Here is a 13,339-nt window from a genome sequence, read left to right as displayed (position 1 = left end):
AGATTGCATCTTGGCTTGGATTGCGTTCTCGCGGTAGGAAATTTTTTGTTTTCTATGCTACGAATCCCATCAGTGGTATCAGAGCCGTGTCTATGCATAGATGGTTGCATGAGTAGAACACAATTGTTTTGTGGACGTTGATGCTTATGTTGTCTTTAGTTCGAGTACTTTGCATCTTTGTGGCATGGTGGGATGAAGCGGCTCGGGCTAACTTTACATGACCGCGTTCATGAGACTTGCTCCACGTTCGACATGCAACTTGTATTGCATAAGTGGCTTTGCGGGTGTCTGTCTCTCCCACCATAGTGAAGATTCAATTTAATCTTTCTATTGACAACACTAGTATCACCGTTGTGGTTCATGTTCGTAGGTAGATTAGATCTTACTCGAAAACCCTAAACCACGTAAAATGCAAACCAAATTAGAGACGTCTAACTTGTTTTTGCAGGGTTTGGTGATGTGATATGGCCATAATGTGATGATGAATATGTATGAGATGATCATTATTGTATTGTGGCAACCGGCAGGAGCCTTATGGTTGTCTTTAAATTTCATGTTGAGTAGTATTTCAAAGTAGTTGTAATAGTTGCTACATGAGGTGAACAACCATGAAGACGGCGCCATGGATCTTGACGCTACGCCGACGATGATGGAGATCATGCCCGTTGATGATGGAGATCATGTCCGTGCTTTGGAGATGAAGATCGAAGGCGCAAAGACTAAAGGGCCATATCATATCACATATGAATTGCATGTGATGTTAATCCTTTATGCATCTTATTTTGCTTAGAACGCGACAGTAGCATTATAAGATGATCCCTCACATTAATATCAAGATAATAAAGTGTTCTCCCCTTGTATGCACCGTTGAAACAGTTCGTCGTTTCGAAGCATCTCGTGATGATCGGATGTGATAGATTCTACGTTCATAAACAATGGGTGTAAGCCATGTTTGCACACGCAGAATACTTGGGTTTGCTTGACGAGCCTAGCATGTACAGACATGGCCTCGGGACAACGGAAACCGAAAGGTTGGACACGAGTCATATGGATGATATGATCAACATGTTGATGTTCACCATTGAAGCTACATCATCTCACGTGATGATCGGTTTTGGTGTAGTGGATGTGGATCGTGAACCACTTAACAACTTTGAGGGATGTTGTATTAAGTGGGAGTTCATTAGTAATTAGATTAAAACATGAACTAATTATCATAAACATAGTCTGAGTAGTATTTTGAATTAATTTTGTAGTATTGGCATCCGTTTTCTACCATGCGCTAGTCTTGTAATTGAGATAGAAATACTGTTAAAATCTGACAAGAAACTTTACGGACTAGTACCGTATTGTTAAAGAATCAAGAAATGATTAAGTCCTATTGCAAACTTTTAGTAAACCTCACATTGTTGATTCAAAGAGCTATGGTTTCAATTAGTACCTAAAGTTATCTTGTCTCCGTTAAACTTGAAGTTCAAATCTGTTTGAAAAGTAAGGAGCTGAAAATTTTGTTTTCAGAAATAATCAAGGTATGAGATATATGTGATATCTAAGACCTTATTGCAAGATGATAGAATATAATTTGGTGAGACTACATAAACTCATAAGTTTTATGGGAATGTAGGAAGGTTGAAGACGCAAGGCGTTCCAGTCCTCCAACTATTGGGGCACTAACGATATTCGCATATCCATGAAGTGATCGTCCTTAGTATGCACCGTTGCTAAGACTCGTCGTTTCGAAGCATCACGTGATGATCGGGTGTGATAGATTCTACGTGTGCATACAACGGGTGCAAGCTAGATTTGCACATGTGAATACCAAGGTTAAAACTTTACGAGCCTAGCATGTACAGACATGGTCTCGGAAAGTCGTCATGATATGATGGATAAAATTATGAGTGAAATTGTTCATCATATTACAAAGTTACTAATAAGTGAAATCTGGAACACTTGTCATATGATGATCAACTTCAAAGTAAGAACCTCAAGGTTATTGGTATTTGACCAACAAACCTAGAAGTTAATGATGTTGAAGTGTTTTTCTGAATAATGAGGAAAGCTAAAAGAGAAACTACAAAAGATATTTTGGTAGAAAGAAAAGAAAAGACTAGAAAGTCTAGCTCAGGTGTATATAAATGATATACATGTTATGGATGTATTCCTCGTTTGGTCACACAATGAATTTCTTGGGTATTTGTCCCATATTGGTTGGTATGAAGTGTCATACAAAAACAACGCAATACAAGAATACAATGGCCTAAGTGACTGACAAGGAATATGATAGGAATGCACGTCTGGAACAAAAATAAAGTGTTATTATGTTCGTCGTTGGCATTCTATCTAGCCCTTAGAATTTATAATAAAGAACTTAATAATTGTTATTTTGCTTTGGTCAAATAAAAACAATGAGTTGTTCAAATTATGACATTACGCCATGTACGATGGATATGTTATCATAAATCTTAATGGTGAAACACACATACATAACACTGACGCTAAAATGCCATAAGGCAAATGATTTGAATTCCACTTATTTGTGGAACCGCCATTTAGGTCATGTTAGAAAGGAACGCATGAAGGAACTCCATGCAAATGGAATTTTGGAGTCATTCGATTTTTGAATCGTTTGGTGCTTGCAAATCTTTTCTAAAGAGAATGACTAAAATACCGTTCATAGGCCAAGATTTGAACGGGCAACTAACTTAGTGGAAACATACATGATGATATATGTGGTTCACTGGGCATAGTTGTGTGCGGGAGATTCTTCTACTTCATGAAAACTTCCAACAATGTATTGAGTATATATATGTGGATATATTCGATAAGGAAGAAGTTTGAAACATTTGAATAGATTCAAATAAAATTCAGCATGAAGTGGAAATCATCGTAATAGAAAAGTCAAATATCTATGATTGGATCATGGTGGAAATATTTGAATTACGAGTTTTAGCGAACATCTAAGAGAGTTATGAAATTGTTCTACAACTCACGTTTCTTGGAGTATCATAATAATGATGGAGTATCCGAGAGATGTATCCAAACCTTGTTGGATTAATGATGAGATAAAATATTGATGCCATTATATTTTTGTGGATTATGCTTTAGAGACTACCGCTTTTACACTGAATAGAGCATCATCATGATCCGTTGAAATGACACCATACGAGTTATGGCATGGGTATGAACCCTAATAGTCCTTTCTTAAATTTTGGAATGCATAGCATAAAGTAAATAAGTTTACAACCAAAATCGGATGAATGTCTTTGTTGGTTATCCCACAGAATTGATTGGGAATTCTTTCCACTATGGAGACAAAGACAAAAGTGTTTGTCAATGTTTCTTACTTATTTCCAAAAAATTGTTTTTAGCGAAGTATTTGAGTGGGAGGACAATAGAACTTGATAAGGTTTATGAACCTGAGCATAATGATCAGAGTAGCGCAGCATCGGAATTGGTTCCGGAAGCGGCCACGACGATCATGGCTCCCATGACTACAAAGTGTTTTAGCCATGGAGATCGAAGTACATATTGAACCTTGTAGGTATGGTTTACTTTGTGATCAAATAAATGATTTGTGGACGTACAAAGGATTGATTTTGAACAATAATAAACCAACTACAAACAAAGAAGTTATGATGGGCCCTGACTCCGTTAAAATGGTTGTACGCCATGAAATCCAAGATAGATGAATACTTTTTGAAAGTAAATGGATCTATAAAATTGATGGACTTGGATGGAATATCATTGAAGAAGCTCGACTTGTTGAAAAGTAGTTTACGACAAAGTTCAAAGAATTGACTACGATAAGATTAGATCTTCCATAGCGATGCTTATAGTCTATGTGGATTATTCTAGTAATCGCTACATATTTCTTTTATGAGATATGATAGTAGGATGGCAACATACATTACTTAACAGAAGTGTGTATTAAAGGTGTATACAAGATACAACCAAGAGTTTTGCTAGTCCGTGGAATACTAGATAGGAATACGAACTTCAATTGAATGAAGTAAGTATCGCGGAGTTGGAATCTTCACCGGATGAAATGATCAAAGAGTTATGATTTCATCAGAGACGATGAAGAGGCTTGCATTTGCAAGAAATTAAGTGGGAGCGCTGAGACATATTTGTAATACTTTATGTAGATGACATATCGATGATTATAAATAATGTAATTATATAATTGATTAAAAAGGTTTCATTGAGAATTAAACTTCAATGAAAGGATATGAACTGAAACATATTTAGTGTCAAGATCTATGAAGATGGATTGAAACACATAAAAGTTTAAGTTAAAAAGTACATAGAATGAATATTGAAGTAGTTCAATATAAAGAAGGTGTTCTTTTCATGTGAAGGTTTTACAAGACTTGAGTGTATCTGACACTCAATGAGTAAAAACACATGAGTGATTTTAGATCACGAATAATATGTACAATATCAGATGTCCTATGCTCTAAATGGTTAGGAGCATATACCAGAATGATTCATGTGATGATCATTGGATAAACAGTAAGAATATCCCTGAGTGCTTTATAAGAACCAAGGATATATAGTTTTGTATGAGTAATGCCAAACAAATCGCTGTAAGGTGTTGCACCGATATTAGTTTGGTCACATATAAAAATAAAATTTCAATCTCAAATTAGGCTAAGTGTTGTTTAAAAGGTAGCACAATGAGCTAGAAGTTGTCTATGCTAGATTTAGATGAGTTCTAAATGTTGTGACGGATTCTACAAACGAAGGCAGAATATGCCATTGTTTTGACAATGACTGAGGATGTTAAGTCAAGAGGTTCTTTGAGAACTTGGTGTAGTTCCGATAGTGTCAGAACTTTGAAGCTATATTGTGTATGACAATATTAGTGACATATTTCAGACCGCGGAATTAAGGTTCCACCAGAAGACCAAACATATTTAATGCCGACTCATTTAGAAAATGAGTGATGCGGTAAGACGCAAATGAATTACAAAATACATACGTTTTTGAGCATGTCAGATCCGTTGACTAAAACTTCTCCCGTGAGCAAAACATGATAAAGCACCGGAAGGCCAAGGTGTTATATCTTTACATATGTAAACTAGATTATTGACTCTAGTGCAAGTGGGAGACTGTTGGAGATATGCCCAAGAGGCAATAATAAAATGGATATTATAATATATCTTTGTGTTTATGATAATGTTTACATACCATGCTATAATTGTATTAACCGAAACATTAATACATGTGTGTTATGTGAACAACAAGGAGTCCCGAGTAAGCCTCTTGTATAACTAGCTTGTTGATTAATAGATGATCATAGTTTCATGATCATGAACATTGGATGTTATTAATAACAAGGTTATGTCATTATGTGAATGATGTAATGGACACACCCAATTAAGCGTAGCATAAGATCACGTCATTAAGTTATTTGCTATAAGATTTTCGATACATAGTTACCTAGTCCTTTCGACCATGAGATCATGTAAATCACTTATACCGGAAAGGTACTTTGATTACATCAAACGCCACTGCGTAAATGGTTGGTTATAAAGGTGGGATTAAGTATCCGGAAATTATGAGTTGAGGCATATGGATCAACAGTGGGATTTGTCCATCCCGATGACGGATAGATATACTCTGGGCCCTCTCGGTGGAATGTCGTCTAAATAGCTTGCAAGCATATGAATGGTTCATAAGAGACCACATACCACGGTACGAGTAAAGAGTACTTGTCAGGAGACGAGGTTGAACAAGGTATAGAGATACCGATGATCAAACCTCGGACAAGTAAAATATCGCGTGACAAAGGGAATTGGTATCGTATGTGAATGGTTCATTCGATCACTAAGTCATCGTTGAATATGTGGGAGCCATTATGGATCTCCAGATCCCGCTATTGGTTATTGGTCAGAGAGAGGTCTCAACCATGTCTACATAGTTCGCGAACCGTAGGGTGACACACTTAAGGTTTGATGTCGTTTAAGTAGATATGGAATAAGGAATGGAGTTCGAAGTTTTGTTCGGAGTCTCGGATGGGATCCAGGACATCACGAGGAGGTCCGGAATGGTCCGGAGAATAAGATTCATATATAGGAAGTCATATTCCAAGTTTGAAAATGATCCGGTGCATTTATGGCAGGTTCTAGAAAGTTCTAGAAAAGTCCGGAAGAAATTACCATGGAAAGTGGAGGGACTCCACCTTGCATGGCCAGCCAAACCCTAAAGGGTGGAGTCCCAGGTGGACTCCACCATAGGTGGCCGGCCACCCCACCTAAAGGAAAGGTGGGAGTCCCACCTTGGGTAGGACTCCCTCCTTGAGTAGGTTTCCCACCTATGGGAGGTTTTGTTGTTGGGGTCTTATTCGAAGACTTGGACTACAACTCTTGGGGATTTCCACCTATATAATGAGGTGAAGAGGGAGGGGGGCAGCCACTCTTGGCCGCACCACCTAGGGCTTCCCATGGCCGGCGCCCTAGCCACCCCCTCTCCCCAAACCCTAGCCTCTCCTCCTCCACATAATACTCCTGCAGCGCATAGGCAAAGCCCTGCCGGAGTTCTCCACCACCACCGCCACCACGCCGTTGTGCTGCCGGGATTCCGAGGAGGATCTACTACTTCTGCTGCCCGCTGGAACGGGGAGAAGGACGTCGTCATCAACACCGAACGTGTGACCGAGTACGGAGGTGCTGCCCGATTGTGGCACCGTCAAGATCTTCTACGCGCTTTTGAAAGCGGCAAGTGATCGTCTACCGCAGCAATGAGAGCCTCCTCTTGTAGGCTTTGGAAATCTTCAAGGGTTAGTCTCGTTCATCCCCTCGTTGCTACCGTCTTCTAGATTGCATCTTGGCTTGGATTGCGTTCTCGCGGTAGGAAATTTTTTGTTTTCTATGCTACGAATCCCATCATTTATTACCAGAACTGTTACCTATTCAAAGTCGAACTCTGCAGAACTTTCAATTTGACCTTTGATGAAAGCTCCCGGAGTCACCACTCGAATAACATCAACATCTTCATTATAAGAATCTCCAGAAATATAATGCTTGAGCCTTTGTCCATTCACTACTTGTGTGGCATCAGCTTGCAGAGAACTAATTTTAATTGCCCCTGAACGATACACCTCCACAATGACGTATGGTCCTTCCCATTTTGAGAGTAATTTCCCTGCAAAAAATCTGAGACGAGACCGATACAATAGGACTTTATCCCCAACATTAAATTCTCTTTTGATAATTCTTCTATCATGCCATTTCTTAACTTTCTCTTTAAAGAGTTTAGCATTTTCATAAGCTTCACTTCTCCATTCATCTAGAGAACTCAATTGTAGCAATCTCTTCTTACCGGCAAGTTTAGGATCTTTATTTAGTTCTCTTACAGCCCAATAAGCTTTGTGCTCTAGTTCTAAAGGTAAATGACAAGCCTTTCCATAAACCATTTTATAAGGTGACATACCCATGGGATTTTTATAAGCAGTTCTATAAGCCCATAGTGTTTCCTTCAATTTACTAGCCCAGTTCTTTCTAGATTTATTAACAGTCTTTTGCAAGATAGATTTAATCTCTCTATTTGATAATTCTACTTGCCCACTAGTTTGAGGATGATAAGCGGAAGCAATCCTATGATTAATACCATATTTAGCAAGAGTTTTTCTAAAACCACCATGAATAAAATGAGAACCTCCATCAGTCATAAGATATCTAGGAACTCCAAATCTAGGAAAAATAATATCTAAAAGCATTCTTAAAGAGGTCTCACCATCAGCACTTTTTGTGGGTATGGCTTCCACCCATTTAGTAACATAATCAACAGCGACAAGTATATGAGTGTTACCTTCTGAAGAAGGGAAAGGACCCATGAAGTCAAATCCCCATCAATTGAATGGTTCAATAACAAGAGTATAGTTCATAGGCATTTCATTGCGTCTGGAGATATTACCAACTCTTTGACATTCATCACAAGATAAGATAAACTTCCTTGCATCTTTAAAGAGAGTCGGCCAATAAAAACCTGACTGTAGAACCTTTTGCGCGGTTCTATCTCCAGCATGATGTCCTCCATAGACACTACCATGACACTTACTCAATATCTCTTGTTGTTCATATTCGGGAACACATCTTCGCATAATACCATCCACTCCTTCTTTATATAAGTGTGGGTCATCCCAAAAATAATGCCTCAAGTCATAAAAGAATTTCCTCCTTTGCTGAGCTGAAAAGGTCGGAGGCACGTACTTGGAAACAATAAAGTTAGCATAATCAGCATACCAAGGACTATCTCGCGAGCTCACCTTTATTACAGCCAATTGTTCATTTGGAAAACTATCATTAACAGGAACAGGATCATAAGCAATATTTTCCAATCTAGATAAGTTATCAGCAACAGGATTATCAACACCTTTCCTATCTATAATATGCAAATCAAATTCTTGCAAAAGAAGCACCCATCTAATAAGCCTTGGCTTAGCATCTTTCTTTTCCATAAGGTACCTAATTGCAGCATGATCAGTATGGATTGTAACTTTTGAATCAACAATATAAGATCTAAACTTGTCACAAGCAAAGACTATAGCTAATAACTCTTTTTCAGTTGTAGCATAATTTCTTTGAGAAGCATCAAGAGTTTTGCTAGCATAATGAATAACATTCAATTTTTATCTACTGGCTGTCCAAGGACAGCACCTACAGCAAAATCACTAGCATCACACATAATTTCAAAAGGTAAGTTCCAATCAGGAGGTTCAACTACAGGAGCAGTTGTTAAGGCTTTCTTTAGAGTTTCAAAAGCTTCCTTACAATCATCATCAAAAACAAAAGGTACATCTTTTTGAAGAAGATTAGTAAGAGGCTATGAAATCTTAGAGAAGTCTTTAATAAATCTCCTATAAAACCCAGCATGACCAAGAACACTACGAATACCTTTAACATCCCTCGGATAGGGCATCTTCTCAATTGCTTCAACTTTAGCTCTATCAACTTCAATACCTCTCTCAGAAATTTTATGTCCCAATACAATTCCTTCATTAACCATAAAGTGGCATTTCTCCCAATTAAGAACAAGGTTAGTTTCTTCACATCTCTGCAAAACTTTATCAAGGTTTCGCAAACAATTATCAAAAGAATTCCCATAGACAGAAAAATCATCCATGAATACCTCTACAATATTTTCACAAAAGCCATGAAAAATAGCAGACATGCATCTTTGAAAAGTAGCAGGAGCATTACATAAACCAAAAGGCATACGCCTATAAGCATAAGTTCCATAGGGACAAGTGAAAGTGGTTTTCTCCTGATCTTTAGTTTTAACAGCAATTTGTGAAAACCCAGAATAACCATCAAGAAAGCAAAAATGAGTATTTTTAGATAACCTTTCTAACATTTGTTCAATAAAAGGTAAAGGGTAATGATCTTTCTTAGTAACTTTATTAACTTTTAGATAATCAATGCACATTCTATACCCTACAACTACTCTTTGAGGGATGAGCTCATCATTATCATTAGGCACAACAGTTATTCCTCCTTTCTTAGGAACACAATGCACAGGACTAACCCACCTACTATAAGCAATAGGATATATAATACCAGCTTCAAGAAGTTTCAATACCTCATTCCTTACCACATCCTTCATCTTAGGAATTAGACGAGCTGATGTTCAACAACAGGCTTTGCATCATCTTCCATGTTGATGGCATGTTGACAAATGGAGGGAGAAATCCCCTTCAAGTCATCAAGAGTGTAGCCAATAGCTCCTCGGTGTTTCTTCAATATTTCCAATAATCTTTCTGCCTCAAAATCTGAAATCTTAGAACTAATAATAACATGATATATTTTCTTATCATCAATATGAGCATACTTAAGATTATCAGGCAACGGTTTCAAATCAAAAACAGGATCTTCCTTTGGTGGTGGTGTTGTACCTAGATCTTCAACCGGCAAGTCATGTTTAAGAATAGGTTGACGAAGGAAAATTTCATCAAGCTCATTCCTCTCTTCCCTAAAGACTTCACTCTCATGATTCTCCAAATGTTGCTGCAAAGGATTATTAGGAGCAAGAGCAATAGATGCACACTGTTCAACTCTAAAATCATCGTTAGGCAAATCAGCTTTATAAGGAGTTTTGGCAAATTTAGAGAAATTAAACTCATAAGATTCACCAGCAAATTTAGTTACAATTTTCTCTTTCTTGCAATCTATAATAGCTCCACAAGTATTTAGAAAAGGTCTACCAAAAATAATAGGACAAGACTTACTAGCAGCAGAACCAAGTACCAAAAAGTCAGCAGTATATTTAATCTTACCACATAGAACTTCCACATCTCGAACAATACCAATAGGAGAGATAGTTTCTCTATTAGCTAGCCGAATAACCACATCAATATCTTCAAGTTCACAAGAACCAATTTCATGCATGATTTCCGTGTAAAGCTCATAAGGAATGGCAATAATACTTGCACCAATGTCGCATAAACCATAATAACAATGATCACCAATTCTAACAGAGAGCATAGGAACACTGGCTTTCCTAGACTTATTAGGATGCGAAACAATATTAGAAGCATCTTCACAGAAAATGATATGACCATCTTCTACAATTTCAGTCACAAGATCTTTAACTATTGCAATAGCAGGTTCAACCTTTATTTGCTCTTCAGGTTCTATAGGTTTCTTTGCACTTTTATTAACCGCACTAGTTATAACAGAATACTCCTTCATTTTAGCAGGAAAAGGAGTTTTTTCAATATAAGCTTCAGGAAGAATATGATCAACAGTTTTAATTTCAACACATTTATCTATAGGTGAATCAGTTCTATCTTTGTAAGGTTCATGATACTTATCGAAATTCTTCCTAGGCAATTCAAAATGAGAGGCAAAGGCTTTATAAAAATTTGCAACAACTTGAGAGTCAAGACCATAAGTAGCACTCATATTACGAAATTTATCAGTATCCATAAAAGATTCAATGCATTCATAATCATAATTTATACCTGACTCTCTACCTTTTCGTTCTCCCATCCTTCAGTATTCTCTTGGATCTGATCAAGAAGGTCCCTTTTAAACTCTTCTTTGTTGCGTGTAAATGATCTAGAACAAGTAGTATCCAGCAAGGTTTTATCTTGAAAAGAAAGTCTTGCATAGAAATTATCAATAATGATATTATCAGGAAGCTCATGAATGGGGCATTTGAGCATTAAGGACTTCAATCTCCCCCATGCTTGAGCAATACTCTCTCCATCATGAGGCCAGAAATTATATATGCGGCTTCGGTCTTTGTGAATTTCACTTGGAGGATAGAATTTAGAATAAAATAGAGGCACAATATTCTTCCAATCAAGAGAATCCCCATTCTTCAGCAATTTATACCAATGCGCCGCTTTACCAGACAACGATATAGAGAATACTTTCTTCCTAACTTCATCCATAGCAATACCTGCACACTTGAATAACCCGCATAATTCATGTAAAAATAGTAAATGATCTCCAGGATGGGTAGTTCCATCCCCTTCATAGCGGTTATCCACAACACGTTCAATAATTTTCATAGATATTTTGTATGGAACCTCTTTCCCACCTGGCGCCTCATCCACTACCTTTGCAGTAGTAGTAGATTTTCCAAATAGGAATTCAAGAGAAGACCACTCCATAATGAATTATAGCAGCAGGCGGAAATAAAAAAAACAGCACATACAGTAAAAGTTTCCCTTACCAATTCCACTTACCAATAGCGCTTCACTCCCCGGCAACGGCGCCAGAAAATAGTCTTGATGACCCACAAGTATAGGGGGTGTATCGTAGTACTTTCGATAAATAAGAGTGTCGAACCCAACGAGGAGCAGAAGGTGTTGACAAGCAGTTTCGATGAAGGATTCACTGTAAATGCTCACAGACAAGTATTCAGGGGGTTTTGATATAGCAGATAAATAAAGTACAAGTAAATAAAATGCGAGAGTAATAGTTGCAGTAAGTGGCCCAATCCTTTTTAGCACAAAGGACAAGCCGGTTTGTTTATTTATAATGACCAAACGTTCTTGAGGACACACGGGAATTTAGTCTAGTGCTTTCGCTTCATATAGTTGATTAATCTTCATTGTTTTGATAAGTGTTGTGTGGGTGAACCTATGCTAATGCATCGCCCTTCCTAGGACTAATACATACTTGTGATTATAACCCTTGCAAGCATCCGCAAATACAAGAAAATAATTAAGATAAATCTAACCACAGCCTTAAACTCTGAGATCCTGCTATCCCTCCTGCATCGATATACCAACGGGGGTTCAGGTTGCTGTCACTCCGGCAACCCCACAATTAGCAAACGAATACAAGATGCATTCCCCTAGGCCCATAAAGGTGAAGTATCATTTAGTCGACGTTCACATGACACCACTAGAAGAATAACACCACAACTTAAATATCAAACCACTAAATATTACTCAACATATGTCACTACTAACATTTAGACTTCACCCATGTCCTCAAGAACTAAACGAACAACTCACGAGACATCATATGGAACATGATCAGAGGTGATATGATGATGAATAACAATCTGAACATAAACCTTGGTTCAATGGTTTCACTCAATAGCATCAATAACAAGGAGTAATTAATACCGGGAGAGTTTCCCCTATGAAATAATCAAGATTCAACCCTAGATGTTACAGCGGTGACGAGGTGCAGCGGTGGAGATGACGGTGACGGCGGTGGAGATGATGGTGATGATGATCCCAATGAAGTCCAGCTCGATGACGGTGACGATGGCGTCGATTTCCCCCTCCGAGGGGGAATTTCCCCCACGGATTTCAGCCTGCCGGAGAGCTCTTTTCTCTCTGGTGTTTTCCGCCCCGCAGAGGCGGCCGTGTCTCCTCGCGATTATCCCCCACACCTTAGGTTTTCGGGTAGATGAAGTACGTGAAAGAGAGGCGGCCGAGGGGGGGCTGTGGGCCCCCTCCCCACAAGGCGGCGCGGCCAGGGCAGGGCCCGCGTCGGCCTATGGGGGGGCCCATGGCGGCCCTCCTCGGCTCCTCCTTTTGGCTGGCTCATTCTTCTGGAAAAATAAGATCTTCGGTGTAATTTCCGTCAATTGTTGATCTCCAGAAATATTGCATTCTGACGGTGCTTTTTCCAGCAGAATCCTGACTCCGGTGAATGATTCTCCAATAATCATGAAACATGCAAAATAGGTGAAATAACATAAGTATCATCTCTAAATATGAAATATATCAATGAATAACAGTAAATTATGATATAAAACAGTGATGCAAAATGGACGTATCAATTGCCGGTGACAGCAATAGTTAGATATACATTCGACAAGATAAATACGTATTTCCTGAAGTACTCTGATGAAACTGACATGCAAATTG

The sequence above is a fragment of the Lolium perenne genome, chromosome 5, assembly GCF_019359855.2.
Source record: "Lolium perenne isolate Kyuss_39 chromosome 5, Kyuss_2.0, whole genome shotgun sequence".
Lineage (NCBI taxonomy): Eukaryota > Viridiplantae > Streptophyta > Magnoliopsida > Poales > Poaceae > Lolium > Lolium perenne.
This window is presented reverse-complemented; position numbering follows the sequence as displayed.